The sequence below is a fragment of the Austrofundulus limnaeus genome, unplaced genomic scaffold (assembly GCF_001266775.1).
Source record: "Austrofundulus limnaeus strain Quisiro unplaced genomic scaffold, Austrofundulus_limnaeus-1.0 Scaffold66, whole genome shotgun sequence".
In the NCBI taxonomy this organism is placed as follows: Eukaryota; Metazoa; Chordata; class Actinopteri; order Cyprinodontiformes; family Rivulidae; genus Austrofundulus; species Austrofundulus limnaeus.
In genome coordinates this window covers 809,015-832,080 of record NW_013952468.1, presented here as the reverse complement: position 1 = coordinate 832,080, position 23,066 = coordinate 809,015, and the positions used below count along the sequence as shown (strand labels likewise).

The following is a 23,066-nucleotide window of genomic DNA, read 5'->3' as shown; positions in this document are numbered from 1 at the left end:
TGGAAAATATTTGAACTTTTTCATTTCACATTTAGAAGCTATGTAATTGCTGTTAGTCAAAATAAGTTTTTTTTTTCTTTTGAACTTTTCCCCTTTTAATATTTTCCTCTAGTGGTGTTCAATGGGGCCTTTTGTTGGAGCAGATTATCTCAGCTTTCATGTGCTCRTTTTCAACCAAGGTCCAGTGCTACAAAAAGCCCAAATTACTCTTGTGACCTGCCTAAGCCCACTTGGATAGATAATTTGTTTTACGTAATCATCTTAACATGATTAATAGACTGTGAGAGTCATCTGAGAGGTCACCTATGTTAACCTTTTATGGGTATTTCCCTCTGGAGGAGCTATAAGTGGCTGCAGAATTGTTGGTTCTCTATCTGATATATGTCTATGACGTACCGGCTCTTACAGAGGGTCTGAGGAAAAGTGCATGAACCCAATCATATTTCCCAGTAAGCACATGAAAAAGCATGGATTGTTTATTGCCCCCGAGAGAAAGTTTTTACGAAAGGCTGGTTTATATAGGATATACAGAACACACACAACTAAAGGAGAATCAACTATAGGTAATATGTTTGTAAAAAAATGGAGTAAACATCGAYGGAAGCGTAAGAAGATCCAGGCGCAGTCCTGCACACAGAGCAGGCTGGCAGCAGCAGGTATTCAGTAACAGTGGAGGTGCTGTAAGTACTGCAGAGGCCATATGACACCCCCTCAATGGAGATCCAGGGTCCGTCTCATGACAGCATTCTGAGATACTGGCTTCTTTATCCAAAGTGGTTCCAGGRCTGGTACAGGGTTGATGTTGGAACCAATTTTAAATCATTTCCAACAAATATTTGTGTTGATTTCCCATAACCAGCGCAGTCCAGATTAATGTCATTACGTTACTTTAAGCATCRTTTCTGATCTGTAAACCAGCCGTTTATTATCATCAGGTGGATGTTTCCACTCGGTTTTTAAAGCTGTTTGGGTTTGGGAATGATTTTAGAAATGCCAGCTCCCACCCTGGGCTGTGGCTACGAGCTTTTTGATGCGGCCGTCGACATCTGATGAGGATTCTCAACTTATTTGACACTTGAATTTTAAACATGTTTCAAAACATTTGTGCAAGAAATTTTCWACCAAATTACAACTGTCCCAGAGTTACTCCCGTTTCTAGTCTCCAAAAGTTTCACTGGCTTAAACAGTGATGAAAATGGGGTTTTAAAAATATTCCCAATATGATCTATAATTTGTCGACACYGAAGCATGTGACTGTATTTCGAAACAAAAATTAAGAAAAATGTTCAAATTTCTGTGCACTGCATCAGCCCTCATTCACAGCACAGATTACCAAGAAACAAAGAACAGAAAGATGAAACTAACAATCATTTTTAAGTTCCCTGAGGCTGTCTTAAATTTTTATGAAGGTTAAAATTGGCTTTTGATTTGATTTTCATGTATTGTGCAAATTAGATCCAACTCTAGCTCAGATTTTCAAACATGCATTTCTCTAATAGGCATAAATTTTCTTTACATTATAGATCCAGACAACATTTACATGTGAAAACACATCAGGAGAATCATTAACCTTCTTATTAAATAAACTAATCGCATTATCGAGCTTGGCATGGTGGCGTTGTTGTCTCCGTTATACCGTTTGGCATTTTTGCATCTCCAGGCATTTTCTAAGCTCTTATTCTGGAAATTCCCATGGGTCTCACATGTCTGAGGTGGTTCACTTTGTGTGGAAGAGTTCAGGACAAGGCCAGCAGCAGCATTTTTGTTTTGCATGCAGGCAATGAATAAATGCTCCATGAATCACACGACTGACASAAAGAATAAAACTGAGATCAAAGACAAACATGTTTTTATGTATTTCATTTTGGTCAAAGAGGGTTCTTGTGTAATGCATTTAGACTGTAGCCTCTCTAACCCTCATGTTGCATTTTTCAGAATATTTTGGACTAAGATCACAGTTCAATCAAGACTAACTTGATTATAACTGTTTAATGTCATGTTTTATAATGTGGTTTACATCTACATAAAAATTTGGCCAATTCTTTTGTTGGATAATCAGTTGAAGACAGCTGTAATATTGATGCCAGCTTCAGTCGGTGCAGCAGTTGAGCAGCAGAGAGGTAAAACTCCTACTTTCCATTTCTAATGAAGAATCGTGTCCAGTAAACTAGATTAAATACATCAATGGATCATTGATCAATGGAATATTTTTGCACAAATAAATCCGTATTTTCCATTGATGTTTTACTGAGGCAGTTTCATAAACTACACACTACATTCTGCAGCAGACATATCCGTATATAAGGTAAATATTATAGTGACTCACACACTGAGCTGAAGCTTTACGCACAAACCATCATAGCTGTTCTTCACACCAGTTCTCATGAAGACTTCAGGTTGTACACAACTGAACGTGATGCGAGAATTAATGTGGGAGAGCTGCAGAGTTTAGAGGTGAATAATCTGTCATCTGCATATTGTTTGTTGCCAGCATCAAGTCTCCAGATACCTTTGTCCACAAAATTTATAGTACTTGCTGGCAAATACACATTTAGTGTAATTATTGGTTCTAAAGGAACCAAATGAGCATGAGAGACTTTTGCAAACCCATTTAATTAAGATATATGTATTAAAAATGTACACAGCAGTGGGATTCGTTGCATAAATTATTATATTTTTCAGATTTTTGGAGAGAATTCCCACTTCTGGKGTTACATCTGGGCTGTGTCCTTAAGAGAAGATGCTCTTGCACAGTAATTACTATTTTACAAGCAAAATGTTGAAAATACTGTAAATTATGCCACCACTATTACCTACTGACATTAGATTGGGTTTGTGAAAGATTAAAATMATTTAAATAAGATCCATCTGTTGAACGGGAGTGCAAAAAGTCATGAATGTGCATGACCAACAGTACACTCTCAGATAATTTAAACAAGGAAACAAGTTGCCTCTCTGTCAGAGTGAGGTGTGAATTTGCTGCACAAAAGACACACAAAGTCCACACAGTGTACACGAAAGAGTAATGTCAACCACGTCTGCTTCACACGCACAGCAGAGGGTAACAACGTGATGTGGCCCCGCTAATCCATCTGGTCATCTCCGGGGTCCGCACTGTCACCCATCTCCACCGTTCTGACATGAACGTCCCTCGTGTGTTGTTCTGCAGCTGCCKCCTCAGAGCGTACCCTACACCTACACACAYACCTACACACACACAGACATAAAGAGAGACAGGTTGACCGGTCACCAGACAGACAATCAGGGAGAAAGACTTTGTTCCGTTTCATTAAATATCTGCGAGTAGAGCTCATCTGCTTTTCTTCTATTGAGTTCACTGCACTCTTCAAACCTAAATAAATGTTCTGCAGGTTATTCAGCTCTTTAATRTATATTAAAGGTTTAACATTCCTTAAATGAACTCTGTTTCCCAACATAAAATGCACTTCCACAGCTATAAGGCTCCCTGATGATGTCAGCCTTAAAACAAACAGCCACAGTTCAGTTCCACACAAAAATGAAAGTCCCATAAATCCAGCGATTAAACTCCCCAGACTAATGTGCACAAACAAGTCCCGTCCACAGACGCCCACTCTGCCACCCTCAGGACCCACTGATGGGTTATTGTGCCCAAACACAGCCGGGGACTCGTCTTCATGCTTTGAAGCTGCTTTAGTGACACCCTGAAGTAGAAGCTGAAAACTCATAAAATCAAATAGGTTGTGATTTTCTGGGTTATAGAGCACACATTGTGTTCTTTCTCTTTTAGGAGGAGAAGAACAAAGGAAAACSACTTTTTCGGCACAAACATTGAAAACATTCTGTACCTGTGTCTGATGCGTTAAATGATGCTTGTGGTTAAGTTACAGGATTGTCCAAACATTTTCTAGTTTTAAAAGCAATATAAACTAAAGCTGTTAAATACTCATGGATTACAAGTATTGAATAAATAATAATTATAGTTAAAACGTGAGCACGTGTATGCCGAATTACATTTACATAGATATACAAGGTTTATGCAGATATGTGTACACATTTGTCTTGCATACAGCCAAATTTTTGAAGAATTTTTAACATTTAAATGAAGTGGGGCTGGATTACATATATTTATACATACTTATTGTTTATTTAAGTGTGTTGAGAAAATCATAATAAATAAATGAGTGTACTGCATATTTCATTCTTTTAATTTTGAAATCAATCAATCTTTCCTGGCTGAATAAGGTCAGATTTTTAGGTTAATTTCTACTGAACACACAGGATGCGTCCTCCCTCTGCCAAGTCTGTAAATTGTAAACTGCTCAGTTCAAACAGCGATAGTTTAGTGTAAATTTTACACCCTCAATCAGCATTAACACCAGCCCTCAGGTTGCTGGTCACCATCCAGGATGAGAAATCAATGGCAAACAACAGTTTGGTTTCACTTGGCTGAGAGGAGARCATTTATCGTTTTGCTCCGACAAATCTTATTGTTCTCTGTAGAAACGCAGCACAGGCCCAGCTTGTTAATGTATTTCTGCCTAAAAGGAGCTTGTTTGTCTTTTTCAGTTTTGTCTTACTACAGTTTAGAACACAAGGAAGAAATAACAGAAATAAAAACTGACTGTGTATGCAGCTGAATAACTTTCGGAGTCAAATGTTTGCAGAATATCTCATGAAACACTGGACAGATTTGAATGTAATTCTTGAAAATGATGTGGTAGTAGCTGAGAGTCACTAATGGTTCATGCAAGGTCTCACATTATTGCATCACATCATTTTCAAGGTTTGACCAGCTCCATCCCTTCACAGTATAAAGTGATTTTTGGCAGGAAAAGCAGCGATATGCATTCCTTCAAGGAATGATTTAAGTTACTGCTGTAACTTTACATTGTTTTTTTTTTTTTTTTTGTTGAGCTACACTATTATGAGAAAGCACAAGATGGGAAAACTAAAGGCAATGACATTGAACAACACCGCACAAGCTCAAACACACACATCATTCTCCCAAAAATCTCTGCGGGTGAAAAGATATTTCCCTCACCGGGGATTTATAGTTTGTTTTATGATGGTGAAGTGAAACCTCGCACAGGTGGGGAGCCAATATTGTYGTGTCTTGGGGGAGCTGTGCTTAATAACTTCCTAAGAGAGCGAGAGAGCGAAAAAAAGTTTCCTTAGGTGGGCGAAAGCAAATTTCTGAGTCAAGTTGTGGGAGGATTGCAGGCCCGAGGCTTCAGCACACAAAGGCAGAAAGACCGAGGTCAGAATGTCAGTAAATTCTGAACAATGTCATGATGGAGGCACGAAGCAAACATCACACCTGAGTGCATCATAAAGGCCGTCTTTTCAAACGGAATGATCGKTAAATACTTGCCTCCCATTAAAACMGAGCTGCTGCGCTCCTCCGGATCAGAGCCAGGCAGACAAACACAATCAGAGACACAGAGAGGGAGTTTTAAAATGTCCAACTCACCATGACTCATCACCAGCTGCTCCTGAAGTTAGCATGGCTGTCACTCACGCTGTTCCCAAATCAATGCCACTTCAGAGGACGCRCTTGATTACCGTTTTAATGAGAATACTCTGATTGATTTCCTTTCATTTATCACAGGCCTGGGTTCTCCTGGGAGAGGCTTTAATTTTCTTGGTATCTGTTTATCCCCTGAAGCAGGATCATAACATGCCACTTACTGGTGAATCATTGTTAAAGTTATACTGTAAAACTGTTTCCTGCAACAACTCTTACTGTACTGATGCAGTGTCATACAGGTACCATGACACATTTCTTTAATTTAATACAAATTTAATGCTCCTTTTATTATTATTACCTCAACACTGTGAGACACAAAAGATAATACATTATAACAAYGTAAACAATTATTCTACCACTTCCTGTATTGAACGTGGCAGTGTAATTACTGTTCCAGCAATAAAAAAAATATAAAGTTTATTAAAAAATATTTCAGTTCATCATGYTCACTGAATAGACGCAGAGGGAAGACAAAAATAAAAAAAAAAATAAAACGGGACCTGTGTCATCGACTGCACGTCAAAGTTATCAGCTAGTAGCTCTTTGGGAATCGCCTTGTTGGTGCTAAAATACTATTTAGTTTCTGTCAAATTGTGGTGTTTTTGGTATTTTTAAGGATTCAACTAATAAAATTGGAGCAAAATGTGTTTTTGTGAAAGATTGTCAATAAAAAGGAGGCTGAAGATTCAAGATGAGGCTTTGCTAATTTGTTGATGCAACACTTGGACGCAGCACTTAAATGGATCGTCATTTCTGAAGTGATGTTTTCAATAGTTATGAATTATATCAGAACACAAAGTACTGCAAAATAATCAAATGTCTTTGGTCAGAACAGGCTGCTGGCTGGAAAAACAAGTGCCACTTCTTTTATAACTGATTTACAGGCTCATAAAACACTTTATTAAAAGCAACATTTATTTAATAATAATAATGGGGACATATCCTGCTTTTAAATCCTTCTTTTTCACATTTAAATCCTTCAGTTGCGATCTGTAAAGGCACACACTAGACAACTTATGCTAACTTATGAAACATTTTATGTCTAAGTTGCTAATAAAAGCTGTGTATTTGATCAATTTGTTAGAATTACCGTATGCACATGTGTAAAAGAGGCTTCCAGTTGATTTTTTTTCAATTCCAACTTCAACGTGGATGTCTTTAAAATTTTCATAAAATGGCACAAGTTGTCTAAAACGTCATAGTGTGACAGGGACTTAAAGTGGAACTGCAATACTTTGGTCTGAATTCCTCCTCATTGTAACTCCACAAGCCCCACCCCTTTTCTGAGGTGTGTCTCAGATCATCTCATTTTGAGGCTAGATGTTTCGAACCCGCCCCCCTCCAGCTTCCAGAGTGGTCTATTCTAGTTTGAAAGAGGGGTTTATATTATAGCTGCGCAGARACATTTTATTTACAAATGAATTAAAAGATGTCAACAAGAGAAGACTTGTCTGTCCAGCCTCACATGTTGGAGCCAGAGTCTGACCCAGAACTAGAGTCTGACCCAGAACTAGAGTCTGACCCAGAGCCAGAGAAGAATGAAGATGATGAAGTTGATGTTGGCAATTTCAGACTTTATTTAGAAGTTCTATCACAAATACTCTTAACATAATTGTTTAGAAAACATAATACAAAAGACAAAAAAATTTGAAAAAGTTGAAAAATGTAGAAGTACCCCTCATTAAAACCACAAATATGACTTTAATTAAGAATACTCAAGTTTATTATAAGAGTTCTTCACCCAGTTTAGCAAAAATAGTTCAGTAACCAAAAACACAACAAACACACAATGAGTCATTATTTTATTTTTGGCTGGTTAAAGATTGACTTTTATTAGAGGAATAATATTAAAGGTTATTAAGTGATTACAAAAATGAAAATATGAGAGGACCCAACCAGAATATAAAGATATCTTCGCAGTACCAAGTGAAACTAATTCACTTTATGTACTCTCCTGGAAACTCAAAGTACTCAACAAAATGTGTTTTAAAAAGTGGATTTTGCATACGTCACCTTTTAATCCTCTGCACTTTTGCATGACACCATTTGTTTAGTTTATTGTTTCTTATGCAAACGTGTAGAAGTGTAACCCCCCCCCCCACACACACACACACACACATTACAACACTAATGACAATCTTTCATCTTTGTCCTCCTGTCTTTTTGTTAGAGCTACCGTCTCTAAACCATATACTTCATAGCGAGACAGTATTTTAAACAGTTTAATTACTTGTCCTGCTCAGTTCACTCACCTCTCTTGGCCTCACTGAACTGAGAGATGACCCACAGATAATCTTCTTATATCATCCAAAAGACTCCAACTGATCCGGGCCGCTCTTTTATAAACTGTATTCCTGTCGTTAGACTTGAATGCACTGGTTACATGCCACATAAAACCATTTAGTAAAACAGTTGGCTTCATGGATTTGTACTCATCTGTAGATAATTGTGTTCTTGTGTGTTTGCTGCAGCTGTGTGCCATATTATGTTTTTTTTTCTGCAGCATCACTCTGTGGGTGAAACAGCCAGTCTGTGAGTTAGAGGGACAGTCCATTGAGTGCTCTCTGCCCGCTCCTCTGCATCCATCAGCRTTGTGATGGAGAGCCATGAATTTGTCTCCTTTCTGCAGATTTATTAACATGATATACCCCACTGTCTGCTCTTGGCACAAATTTCAGACCGCACTGAAAATATAAGAGCACTTTGTGGCCAGAGAGCTGCAGAGAAATCATCAGGAAAGTGTTGCAGGACGGATTTAAACTTAGTGCAATATAAAGTGCAGGGTGCACAGACAATAGTGTACTTTAAAAGAAATTGCTAATTAGCATGCTGATCTAATTTCATGTATTTTTTTACCATACACATTAAAAATAAAAAGTACCACTTGACTTTAATATAGAGGCTTTCACACTTACTCTGCAGCTTAACGGTTGCACTTATCATGAGCAGTTTACAGCTGAATGATGCACACAAGGTCAGCTCCGCCCTCCCCCACAGATCCAACCAATCACAGATCAAAACAGATTGAATTGTGCTGCAATCAGAAATTGCGCTGGAGTTATCTTGATGTCATTTTATATTAAACCCACATTCAAGCAGAGAAATCCTTCTGTGATCACAGAGCTCTTCTTTAAAAGAGGTATGGGCCCAACATGGGGCTTGAACCCCATGTGAGGTATCAGTGCTAACCAGTAACTATCATCTGCCTTGAGTTTCTCCATTCAGTAGCACTTGTAGCACCTTATTATCCGTCACATCTCAACACATTTTTAGATAGGAGGGGGAAAAAACATTCAAGGTGTCAAAATATAGTAAAAACAAGAAAACTCAAAGCCACCTCAGCCCATCATGGATTTATTTTCAAATTGCATAAAACCCCATTTTGAATAAGTTTAGACAATGTGTAAAATGTAAATAAAAAAGTGAATATAACGATTTGCAAATATAAACCAATGTTTAAGTGTACAGAAATAGAGCCATCCATCAYAGTGTCTGAGTGTTAGCCTCCTCAGAAGCTCTTGGTGAGACTGAATCATCCCTCTGCCCTTTGTGTCTGAGACAGAGTGTCCTGATCTTCCTTCTCCTCATCCTCAGCCCACAGCCAGCTCTCATTACAGGGCAGCACACTCACCACTGGGCTTTACTTCGACAGAGGTCACTCTTAATGAGAGCAGTTTTCACTGAACATTTTGCAGCTAAAAACTACTGTGGTTTGTTGTGTACTGACAGAAAAGTTAAAATGATATTTAATAAAAAAATTCTGTAGTGGTGATTCCTGTCAGTTGTATTTTTAATTGACTGGATGCGATGCTGGAAAAGTGGCGTCTTGGCCTTCTTCAGTCTTATGTAACAGGTTTCATTCTTTTTTTTTCTCGCATGATTGCTTTGTGCTTTACCTTAGATAAATTAGGTTTTACATTCTGCAAGCTGAAAGACACTGAAAACTTTGGATTTTAGAAACCTAGTATTCATTAAAGAAAATGTATTTCGCTCCTCACAGCTGAGATTCTCATGTAAAAAAGTTTAAAGTGCCTGTGACATCCAAWTTTTGTAATAAATAGGAATGCATTTCTGAAAAGATMACATTGATTACATATTGCACACAAAATCTCACACTGCTGAGATGAACAATTGTTTGAGATATTTGCCTGTGTAATAACAGGAAGTGATGTCAAAGGGGAATGTCTGAACATGAACAGATTGTTGCTAACAACAGACTGTAGAGAAGAATCTGATGTTTCTTTAGATTATTGTGAATCACTGTCAGAGAAATGAAGAGTCRGTTCAAATAATATTGTTTCAATAAATAAAGAAAATGGAGTTCCCTTTTTTAGAGTTCCCCCTTGATGTCACTTCCTGTTTCATTTTGGGTGAGCCCAATGCAAAAGAATATGGCAGTAATGTGACAAAAATGAACAGTTATATTTTGCCAAGCTATTTAAATATAAAGATGTTTCTTTTTTTACTTTTTGTATTTCAAGAGTACGCATGCCACAGGTACTTTAATCATGCAACCTCCAAAATAATAGTTATAATAATTATGTACAACATTTTGAGATATCTTGTTTAGAATATGTGTTGTGAATGACTCTCAGCTACACGCCATGTTTTAGGTCAGTATTATAGCTCATTATGTGTTTTTAAGGTCAGTAAATACTGTCATCCATCCTGAAACAAGCTGACATCAAAACGTCAGTTTCTGGCAGATTCATTGAAATCTTTTCAGTTGTTCACAAAATATATTTATTAAACAGACGTGTAAGACCATCATCTCACGAGTCTTTAAATATTCACACAAAGACAAAACGGTTGATAGTTTTTTTTTTTTTTTTGTCTCAATTATCATTCACAGCCAGTGAGAAAGAAACATTTTCCATCCACCCACTGAGCTCTGTTTGGACTGTATTGATTTTTGCTCCAGTGGGCGAAAGTGAACTCTTACAGAATGAATGACCAAAAGAAAAAAAAAATATGGTGGTTTTGACTGAAAAGGGTGATTAAGTTTAAAAGCGAGTGGCTCGGCACAGAGGCAGCAGCACAGTTCAGCAGGCACACTGTCCCCCTGCATTAGAAATTAATCCACAACACTTTCTCCACATGCAATCCCGCTGTGTTATGCCGACAAAAAAAAAAAAGCCTTGTCAGCGCTGCGCTCTTACAGTTTATCACCACTGTGCTTAATTCTAATACAGCATGTTTGCATTTTAATGTCAGTCCTGTAGCAGTGGACTCTAATGAAACTCTCTTTATGCCTCATTAAAATACTAATAAGCCTGTTTAGGACAAAAGGCTACAGTAACCAGGAAATGAAAGAGTAGGAGCAGTTATTCATGTATTTTGTCATTTAACAGGCAAATTCAAGCAGATTACTTTAATGCACAACATACAGATTCTACATGGAGCAAAAACCCTGTGTATGTTCTGTTGAAAGGGCATTTTCGTTTGTTCTTCCCCTGCAAATGTTAGCATTTGTTCTGTTTTTCCCTGCTTCATGTTTGTCTTTCCCACCTTTCTCTTCCTATTTGTATCTATTGTCTCCTTTGTTCCAGCTGAGCCATCCAGTCTAACACTTAAATTGAGGAAGCATTGTGCATTCTTCAGAGCCAAAATGCACCGATGTGTTGTGACACACACACAAACACAGCCTCGCTCCGACAGGGCYGAGGATCCACGGCACCCTCCACTCTACCAGCAAGTAACTCTGCTCACATGCAAATTTAAATGTCAGATTACTTTCTCCTCAAAGGCTGTGTCAGCTTTGTGAATGAGTGGGATCTGAGAATCAGGTAATGTTTTTTGTCAGATTGTTAGATTTACTTACTATATGGAGTCATACTCTGCCACCCGGAGGTACACGGTATAACAATCAAAAACAAAGACACGTACTCCGAATATATTTTTAAAAATGTGGTTTTGTGTTTTGCAAATATGTGACTGAGATATTATTTAAATTGCAGCAAAAAAACCCATCTTAATCAAAATTAAAACCAATACTGAATAAAACTATTCAGTAATATACTTAAATTAGTTTTTCTTCCATTTGTTTATTTAAAATGAAAACTGCATAGAAAGCATTAAATTTTAGAACTGATCCATATTCGCTGTTTTTTTTTCTTTTTTTTGTCACTTCGGTAGGAAAAAGAACTTAATATTAGTTTCTTAATTTCTTCATCATCAGTGACTTATTATTATTTTTTTGTAGAAAGAAGAAAGAGGGAAGGAAAAAAAGGGGAATTATCATTGGAAAGACTGAAAGAGAGATTAGAAAATATATTAAATATACACCAAGAAAACACAAGGCAACACCTGACATCTGTCTGCTCACCTGAAAATAAATGGGATATAAGAAAACATAGCAACAAAATACGTATCTCTATAAAAATAAAATTAATTTTTATTTTTGAATATATTGTTTTCCTTTTGGTAGCAATGTTTAATGGAGCCCAGTAGATACCATATAAGTACCTAACACATAGGCACCACGACATCTTAGTGGTTAGCACCAATGCTTCACAGCAAGAAGGTTCTGGGTTCAGACCCAGGGTCTTTCTGTGTGGAGTTTGCATGTTCTTGTGTGGGTTTTCTCTGGTAATCCTGTTTCTTCACCCCCAAAACCATGTGCAATAGGTTGCCTTCAGGCCCATGCCTTACTTGAAAAAGAGATCTGTGATCTCAACAGGACTTGCCTAGTTAAATAATGGTATATGATATGATATGATTTATGGTAAATAATAAGTATCTTTACACTTCCAGGATGCATACCTGGTACTTACCTGACAATTACCTGAGATATTCTAAGTGCCTGAATAGTTCCAGTATACATACCTAGTACCTACCTGATAAGTACTTGATACATATTATGTGAATCCTTCTAGTATACATACCTGGTACTTGCTTGATAAGTACCTGATGCATACTAAGTACCTGAATACTTCCAGGAGTCAACCCACGTCAAGATGGAGACAACATCCAAGTAAATTTACAAAACACAAAACTGGCTACAGTTCAGTCCATTTTACAAACAGTGGGTTAAAATTGACCTAAAAATTTGCTCAAAACTTCCCCAACATATACTTTGATTCTGACAGTGTGATGTTTTTTAGTTAAAACTTTATCTTAACTCAACAGTTTGCTCTCTCTGATGATGATGATGATCAGGTTGATGTAACTTTTGTTTACCTCTTCATTGCACACATCACTTTTTTTAATTTTGTCCAAACTAAACAGCATTCCTTAAGATAAGATAAAATAAGATAAGATATTCCTTTATTAATCCCGCAGTGGGGAAATTTACATTGTTACAGCAGTATAAAAAGCAAAACCAATTTGAAAAACTATATATACACAGTAAAAAACAAGTGAATATAGAAATACTAAAAAACAGTATTATTCAAAATATAAATAAATAAATAAACAATTTCCAGGTTTATTGCCTGTAGTAGAGAGTGGTGAACTACATAGAGCAGTGGGTATTGTACAGTCTGACGGCGGCTGTAGTTTGGTTTCGGTTTTAAAGACATTGGTTTACACAGATCTGTATTGTTGAAACGAACCTCCAGCATAGTTATGAATAATTTGCATCAATTTGTAAAATATTGAATTGAAATATTTTTCCCAGTCGCAGCCATGCTTTCTGCGTCGTGTTCGAACCATCTATCAGCACATCGATTTAGCTCCCCTGGCACCGCAGCTGACAAGTGATGAAGTTTGGCCTCACTCATAATCGTGTTATTGCTGCACTTCCCTCCTCTGGACCAAGGCCAAAACACATATTACACAAATAAAACAAGAGGAAGACAGAGTAGGGTGGAAAAAGGGTGCCTCGTGCAGCCTTTGTCTCTCTGCTGTGTCACTCAATGCTTTTTGATAAAAGACCATGCTTCACATTTATGTCCAAATCTGGAGGGAGCTGCAGGAGCRTTATGAGCTGAAGATATTTGAAAAGAAAAAGGTTTCCCCATCTGCATCAGACCCTGGTGACGGCTCATTCTGAAGTTGTAAAACAATATTCTGCTTTCCGCAAAATGATTTCGGTTTGAGTGTGTGTGTGTGTTTATTTCTGCCCTGGGTAAAAAGCAGAAAGCGAAGCATTCGACCTGTTAGGCTCATATTTATTTGGCACTCAGGCTGCTTTATTAGTTGTAAAAATAAAAATCTTATTTACTAGTTGTTTTATAGCCAGTGTGCTCTAAAAGCAGAAATAAAAGCGTCAGCGCCGCCGCCTCATACCTCCCACTAAGACCTGCCAGAAGGAGATGCACCAACAAATTTTAAATTTATTGCATTTACAGTCTTCTTTCTGCACACRGCACCTTCGGTGTAGATACGTGAAGACGCAAAAAACAAGACGCAGACGGCAACAAGAGGTGCTTCAAAATTAGCTTTGTTGAAGCTTATCATACGACAAAAACAAACATCTGTTCATTTTTCTCCACAAATGTAAAAACTGCAGTTTATAACCGTAGCTGGTCAAGCCTCGAGGTGCAGACAAATGTGTCTCAAAAGAACTTTTCTTTGACATTTCAACGGATTCACTGCAGCCAGTTCAGGACAAACAGAAACTATGCTGCCAGCTATCTTTTTATTTTTTTACATCTCAAGTAAAAGTTGTGCTTTTATAATCACCTGTAAAGAAACAGTAGTGATGATGAGGGAAATTTTAAGATTTTAGAGCTGAGCTGGGTGCAGCATACATCATCCTCATTGTTAAAAACTGAAAAATGATGCTGGGGAAATGAGAAAAACATTGTAATAATAGAGTTTAGTTTTAGACAAAACTGCCACAGTGTGTTTCATAAAGCACTTGTTTGTAATGTTGCACATTTTTAATCATTTTGTCTGTGACAGGAGATGAAACATAACCTCTACATTCTTGTGACATAAAGGGCACATAACACGCCTGACATTTAAACAGTGGATGTAGGGATGAGCTGAACTGACTGGTATGAGCAGAGGTCAAAGGTTACCAGGTTAACAGGGAAAAAAATGTTCAAATCATTTTTTGAAAGTCAACATTAGCCTTGGCTTGACTCTTTATTGTTAATAATATGATATAAGGAATGCAATATACTGGTAAATTGCAATGCACAACACTTTTGTGTTAATAGACTGGTTGAAATTTCTTGCATACAGAGTTTGAGGACAAATAAAGGCTTCAAGTTGATCATTAGAGCAGGGCTGTGTGATGCAGATAAACAAACATATACAGTGAATAACAAATAGTGGTCATAAAAAAATGAAGAAAAATGTCAATTCTAAAAAAACGAACCATAGGTGAAGTGAGTTGACAGAGTATGCTGAAGAGAAACAGACATTCTTCCATCCAAACTAAGAAAAAGATGAGTGCAGAGCAGACGGAGTGRTGAGGGGCAGGAAGGCACTCACCGTGGTGTAAATTTACCATGACGTTTCCCTTGTCATCTGCTACAGTTAGTGTTGCATCGCTGGCAGCAGCAGTCTGCGGGACGATCACAGCTTCATCAGCCTGAGCTCAGGCTGGGTGTCACTGAAGGGTCCGGCCATTTGTTATGAAGCTCTAAATGGATATCTGAGGCCTTGACTGCAACAATAAATTACAATTACTCTTCATGGCTGTCCTCTTCAATCGCTACATTTTTTTAATATAAATTCTTCATATTCTTTTAGTCTGTGTTTTTCCCMAACATATCTTAAATTCCCATTTTTATTTTCTCCTTTTGGTTTCCAGCAGTTGAGGTATGTTGCAGCTTGTATACAGCAGGTAATTAGTGACATTAGTGCAGGAGTGGTAATTTATTTATTTTACACAGCACCTGCAGTATATGTTTGATGGTACAGCCTAACGCTGTACAACCACAGAGTTTGTGATGCGCCGCAAAGGTTAGAATCTTCGTCAGCAGCTAAGGTCACGTCTCTGGAGRGATGTTCTGCAGCTATAGACGGGATGAACAGAACCTCTGCGGGGGGAATGTAATCGTGACTCAGTGTTGTGTGAGGAAACGGGCCGTGCTGCATGTAAATGTAAAAGCCTCTGTCACCCTGACTGACATTGTGAATCAGCAGGAGCTTTCAGCTGTGTGTGGGACGATGCCTTCAAATCTGGACAATCACCATTTTTTCCCCCTTGGCTTTAATTAAGAAGAATTTACAAGTTCTGCTTTTATTCAGCATGCATTTCGCTACAGGCAGGTATTTTTTAATAAACAGACTCATTGAGTGAGTAAATGTGAGATTAACTTTTCTGTTTAAGGCAAAATTAAACTGTAGAGTTAAAATATGTATATGCAGCTCCCCTAACCAGGGTAAAAAATTATTTATTTTAACTTAAAAAAATAAAATGATCCCTTTTTACAGCAAATGGTGTATGAGAAGTGGCAGTAGCTTTTAACTTCTACACTTGAGCTGTAAAATCACAGATTACTGTAAATAATTCCAGCTACAAATAAAGATGCCACTTGTAATTTGTCGTGAACTGCTCCTGGGGATGAAAAAGATATTTATAGAGTGAAGGTGAAATGGGCAACCTGTCTGTTTGAATGGATACCCAGGGAGACTCATTGAGGGTTAACTAACCTGACTTTTGCTTTATGATTCACACTCGACTGGGTTAGGGGCCTCAGGGTCGGAGACCCCCGCAGTGTGCAGATTGGGTGTGTATTTGCACTTTAGTGTGCATGCTTCTGATGCAGTTTGTTTAATTGGTTAAAACTCTGTAGCTGCTAATCTTCTTGTCTGTTTTTTTATACCAAAGCTGCTCATGAACAACATGTCAAAGCTGTGATATTATTTTTTGGCTACTCTTTGGGTTTTTAATTCAATTTAATAGTTCTTTAATAGAAATGAATGCTTGAACAGATGTTTAATTCAGCTGAACATCAGGTTGTGCCTTCTAGCAATGAGACAGTCATGCATATGTTGCTTTAACAACACGTTGTTGTTATTTTTTTGCTCAGCAGAGTCTTCAGTAACTAATTATTGTAAAGTTGAGTTCCACATGAGTTTGGATTAAAGCAAAGAAAAAGAGAGTTTAAGAACAGATTTGGAAGATGAGATGAAGAGAATAAAATAGAGATGCAAACAAATGAACTTTAAGGATCTTTCATCAGAGGACAAATTTGATCAGTCATGCTGATGTGGTGAAATATGCACAGATCTTTTTTTGCTTTTAGGTTTTATAGTTTGTACAGTTTTTTATCATTATGTTGTCTCACCATCATTATCATGCCTATGAATCCTTGTTCTGTGCAGGGACTGTGTCTGCATGACCCAGAGCACCTGTTCTCCTATGTTTGTTATGGTATGTCTTCTTCTGAATGGGTGTTCTGAACTGTAATTTCATTGAGCTCTGCACAATGACAATACAGGTATATCTTATCTCATCTTAATTATTCCCAGTTTCTCAAACTGATCCTTTTTGCTTGAGTGWAGAGGAAGCAGAAGTTTCAAAACTGATTTAAATGTTTTTTTACAGACATAGTTTTGTTAATGCCCTTTAATAGTTTCTTCTCAAACAGAGAGCTCCAATTTAAAAGTCTGTCACAGTTTAGTTGTTTGGTTTGTCAGCTGCTCGGTGTAAAAGGTCAAAGAAAGACACTGAGTGAGATTTAAACACTCTCATTAGAGCCAAACAGCMCTGGAGGAGTTACAGCTGCTGCTGCTTCCTGCAAATTTCTCTTTTCAAACCACTTCTTCAGTAAAATCTGTGAGGGAGAATTTATTTATTTAATTTCATAGATATCATAAATATTCTTCTGTTTAATTTTTTTAGTAATTGTGTTGGATCCCTGTTCAGATTTTTCACTTTCTCAAACACATCTACATCCATTTTCTCACACAAAGTTTTTGAAATGTAATTATTTTTAGTGTTCTACATTTACACTTACAGCAAATTTTCTAAAGCAATCATCTTCGTCTCCAAACTAATATAACACAATTAATCAGTATGATAGTTTTTGGATAAGACAATAATTTCTATAGATTTTCCTATCATTTATTTACCTCTTATTACAAGCAGCCGGTTTTGACAGCATGCTGTGAATTCAGAAACACTCAGCTGTTTTAAACAAACTCTGTGCTTTAATTAGTGTGTAAAGGTCAAAGCAGGAAGAATATATTTATTCACCAGCATCTTTAGAAGCTGAACAGTTGAGACAACTGAGCTGACGGTTACTCACAGGCCACATGGACCCTGAGCTTCGTCTGCTCATCTGTCACACCTTTAACACCTATTGTACACCAACAATTGAAGGGAAGTCTTTCTTTATTGCAGAGTTTATAAATGTACTTATTTAAAGCATGTTAGCTTGTCTTTTAAAGATTATACCTGCAATAACACAAGCAGGGAGGTCTCAGCTGGAGTAAATTGAAGTTAAGGACTTGCTACATTTACAGACTGCTACTGTATTTTCATAATTTCATTAATTTTATTATGAATATAATTCATTAATTTTTTATTTTATATTTTATCTTTTATCCTGCATGTTTTACTTGTTCCTCTGCTCCGACACACCTGATTCAGTGATTGAATTACCTCTTGAAGTTCTGCAGAAGCCTGGTAATCACCTCAAGCACCAGGACTGTATGGAAGCCGAGAGCGGACATTTTTTCACTGATCATGGTTTTACATGGTTTTCTTGTGATAACAACAAAATAACGAGTTATGGTTTTGCTCACAATCRGGAAATTAAGTCATTATTTTGCAAAAATGCTCATTGTTTCATGATAAYGATATATGTTGGTTTTCTCGTGATAAAGACAATTTTTCTCACCTGTTCAGACAAGAAAACCAACAGTGAAACCAAAGGAAAATCATGGGAAAAAATATATATATATATAATTGTGGAAAACGCCCACTCTTGGCTTCTATAGAACTGAACATTCCTGGTTTAAACATTTGTTGTGTTTACTAATTTCCATTGAAACATGGTTGAAGAATTTTGCACATCGTTGCGTTCTGTTCATAATTATATTTTACACAGTGCCCAGCCTTTGTTGGAATTTTAGTTGCTCTATGTTGGGTCAGATTTGAGGAGCAGGCTGTGGGATGCCCTTTCTCAGAAAAGGCATCTGCCCTGGGGGGAAATGAGAACTCCTGTGGAGGTCCTGGTTGTGGTACCACCATCGACCCAAATCACTTCAGTCCTGTGAGTTTTGATGCAATTAGGACAAGCAGGAAAAATGAATCCTGGGTTATTTTTGCACAAACATGAACTCTAAGCCCCACCACCTCTCCCCGTCTGCCCTTTAGAAACAAGTGAAGTGTCGAAGCAGGGAAGACTATTTCCTACTTGTTTGTTGTTTGTCTGCTAAGACGACTTCTTGGGAAGCTAAATGTGATCGTCAGCCAGCTGGTGCTGTTGACCTTGGAGGACTACCTTGTGGCAACAGATCTGTTTCCTGCATTGATTTTTATTTTCATGGCTGGGTTATTTGGGTTTCTGCCCTCCAGTCACAGCCTGGCTGCCATCAAGGTCAGCTRGGAAAACAACGAATGTGTTTTTGTCTCCATCAGTTTTACATTGCAAGTAGATATTGGTGTGTCGACACAATATCTTTGGTGTACCTTTTTTATAAGCTGTATTTATTGTGTTTGCATAAAAAAAAGTTTGTTTCATTGAACTAAATGATGAGGGTCAYGTGGGAGAAATGTGTTGACAAACTCTGGATGCAACTAAAAAAAGAGGAAGTAAAAAGACAGTTTTCTCACTGCAGGAACTTTTCCCCTGAGAGTCCGTGTTCTTTCTACTTCAGCAGAACAAACTATCTGTGAGACTTCAGGAGAAATGCAGACATTCAGTCTTTTCACTTGCTGAAGAAAATCCCTGGAAATAAAAGTTTCAGGTATACATGTCTCATACATAAGTGATTAATAGGGTAAATAGTACATTTTCACAAAGTGTTTGAGCAAAAACTAAAGAAATGTTAAAGCTGTCATCACCATTTAAAGGTGAATTTGTCTTGGAATTATTTGAACTTGTCTGACAATACATGTCTTGTGATAAATAATTACTTTTCATGCTTGTCAGAATAATCTTTTTTAAAAGCATCTGTGCTTGCTGGCCTTAATCAAATAAATGGAAGCAAATTTCTAACTAGGGAAATTGTATTTCCTGTGAAAATGCTAGTATGAAGGCTTATTGCTGAAATCTTCAGCTGAAAGCTGCAGAAATGGAGCTGAAATTGTTTAATAGCAAAACTATTAATGCAAGTTCACTTTGAAAAGCTGGAAGAAGCAAAAACAGTTTAACTTTGCAGAATAATAGCTGAAATAACAGAGAAAAAGTTAAAATTAACATAAAACAAGCTAAAGGTAGCAGACACAAGTTGAAATTAGCACCCAGATGGTGAAAGGGGTGAAAAATGTTTAATTGTTTGGAAAAAAAAAACATACAAATACAAAAAGTGATCATTTGTTTTAAAATAGCTAAAACAACCAAAATKTACAGTAAAACAGCTAAAGTAGCTGGAAATTGTTACACRAGCATGAGGAGCACAAGTTTGCTGAACAAAGCRGAAAGAAGCTGAAATAGCCACAAATTTTTGAAATTAGTTTAAATAAGCTAACTTTAGCTATGAACCGATTTACATTAGCTAAAATTGCAGAAAATTGCTGAATAGCGAAGAGCAATTGTAAGAAGCATAAATAGCTGAAATTAGCAGAAAGAAGTACGAGAACAAAAGTAGAATAGCATAAAGAAGCATAATTATAGCAGAAAGCAGAAAAAAGCTAAAATTAGCAACAAAAAAGTAGCTAAAATTAGTACAAGGAAGTTAAAAAGCAAAGAACTAAAACAAAATGTGTAAGGTTTCTCTAAAAGTTTAGGAATATTTTGAAGGATTTTAAGGATGTTGAAAACGACTCCACTCATTTTCAATGGGAAAATGTGGCTGAAAAAAAAAAGCATAAATAACTGAAATAACAAAAGTCATTGCCGGAATATCCTGAAGTAGCTGAACGTTTTGATATGTGAAATGTTGAAACACTTTCCACAGAATGTATAGAAGAAAAAAATGACCTCAATAGTGTGAATGATTGTGATCCGTTCACACGGTTATTGTTTTTATGAGGTTTTGGTTCAGATTACAAGTAATAAAGACAGTAAAAGTATTGTATTTAATGGTGCTGAGGAAAGTATTGCAGCCCTTTCTGTGTACCAACAGGCACTTTAACACATATTGATGTAACATAATCTGTGCACCCACCTCCACCCCCCCCCCCACACACACACACATGTACAAATCCAGCACTGATATCAGATAAAWAAAACTGTTAAACTGTCTTTCTTTATAGCACACAGCTGTCTGTCAGCCTGGGAATTAGCTTCAGCAGGTGGAGACYAAGAGTTCACATGTGGAAAAATGATGGATGAGGAAATTCCAGGGCAGCATGTGATCTGATCTAAGAGCAGRCACTGACTGAACTTTGTGTCAGAGGATGAATGTGTACATCTTTGGTATCCAATCAAATCCCAGGCATGATGAACCAGCCGACTCTCCTCCACATCTCATGAACCGGGCTCATAATTCTTTATAGTGCTGGCTGGATGGAAGCTGACCTACCTTTGAGCTACTTCCTCCGAGAATCAAGAACATCATTGCATTGTGCCCCCCCCCCCCCCACCTCCACCCTTTTGTTCTCCACTGTGTGCTGTCCACTCACGTCTGCTCTCAATTTTTTACCTGAACCAAAGCGGCCCAGCTAACAGAGCAAAGAAACCAATAAAGAACAAGCTGCTCATATACAGGATTTATGGATCAAACRTGAGAAATATTCAGAATTACTGTATAATTTTCAGGCAGGTTTTTCCTCACATCTCAAAGCAAGTTTAGACAATATTTAGCCAGAGTCATTTCTGCAGCCTACAAACATAATATAAAATAAAGTATATTTTTAACAAATGCATTTAAACTTTGCTTAAATTCATCAGTTTCAATATAAGACGTCATCTGGATTCAAGTAAAAGTTAATTTCTGTCTGGATCTGTACTGTGATTCTCCATTGGGACCTCTAATCTAGATTATGACTTTTACAATTACATGATAAATTCAAATTATGAATGCCATGTTTAAATGTTTTTTATTCACTGACATTTTTCTACTAATGTTGCTGTTTATTGCTTTAAAAATCATTCATTGATCTTTCTGTGCTTCTGTAACAGAATCAGTCAAAACATAGCTGCCAAAGGACACAATCAATAGTGTTTAAACCACGTCTGTTGTTAACTGAAGTTTCCCATTGACTCACAATTGATGCGAAACAATCGGCCTGCATGCAGCTTTCAAGCCACTTAACCACTTTGACTTATGAGAACCAACAACCTGGAAAACACACCGAGCCAGCCGAAGCAATCTATTCTGCTCATAGTTGGTATTTACAGCTTGTATTTGTGAGGGATCTGGGGCCGAGCGGGGGGGTTGATGCGACATTTTGCTGACTGAGCCACACCATCAATGGCTATTGTTTCAATAATTAACAAGGTCTCTCAGGCAGCACCCCAGGAGCTTCTGTGTAATGTCTGTCTTCAAGCCGTCCTCCCCCACTGCTGCAAACAGCTCACCTGGATGCCACTTGTTTCTGTTGCTCAGTCAGGAATCCTTTAGAAAGGCTTCATATCTTGTATTTGTGTATTTATTCAACCATCAACCACACATAGACCACACGACATGCTTACATGCTAAATGCACACATAACTAAGTACTATAATGGGAGTAATAATATAMTAACATTTTCCTCTAAAACTGCTCACACACACTACTGATGCTCCCGTGTAGCACGTGCACATAATGAACCGTTGTTTCCAGTTAATTYATCCCCAATAAAACACTGTCAGCGCTGTTGTCAGAGGTGTGGATTTAAAGTTTGTCTTGATGAGATGTGATACCTGAACAGGATCAACCATCTGAGGATGATCAAAGGATGATCTGCCTCACTCAAGTGTTAAACTCGTAAAAATATCAAGTGGATATGCTGCCATGTAGTGGAGACAACCAGCAAGTACAGCTGAAACCTCAAAGGGTTGAAGTGTGCATCTGTCTCAGGATGTACCATAAGATGTTTTTTTCTCCTTGTGAGAAAATATYGTACATTTATGATTAAACAGGAATCACTAATTAACCCAGCATCTTMTAAAACTGTGACTCCCTAATTTTTAACTTTAGACCAATAAAATAAGAGTAGAGACTTGTGACCCCAAATATGATTGGCTTAAGTACACAGGCTAAGCTAATAACTTTCATAACAATACATACAAAACAACCACTAGATAGATAGATGGATATATAGAAAGATGTTTTATTCTCCTTTGTCATWCACCTTAAGGTGCCCAGCCCACTCGGGGTTATAAGACACAACAATCACATTCTTCACAGCAGACAGACATAACATGTTCATTAAACAAGAAGTGTCCTTTTTCTGAGGCTTTTAAAACAAACTGAGATAACTGAAACACAAAATACTAAAATAAGTACTGCACTTTATCCGCATCAACTAAATCAGAGATGCCCAAAGTGCGCCCGTGTGCCAAAATTGGCCTGTCAAGACATTTGATTTGGCCCGCCAGTAGTTCCCCTGGTTACTAAG

At 37.4% G+C, this 23,066-nt stretch overlaps 1 long non-coding RNA gene across 1 annotated transcript in view; it reads left to right on the top strand.

The window, feature by feature from the left end:
* The window catches only part of LOC106518824 (uncharacterized), a 96,697-nt gene that overhangs the window by 5,738 nt on the left and 67,893 nt on the right, over window positions 1–23,066 (top strand). The window lies entirely within an intron of this gene.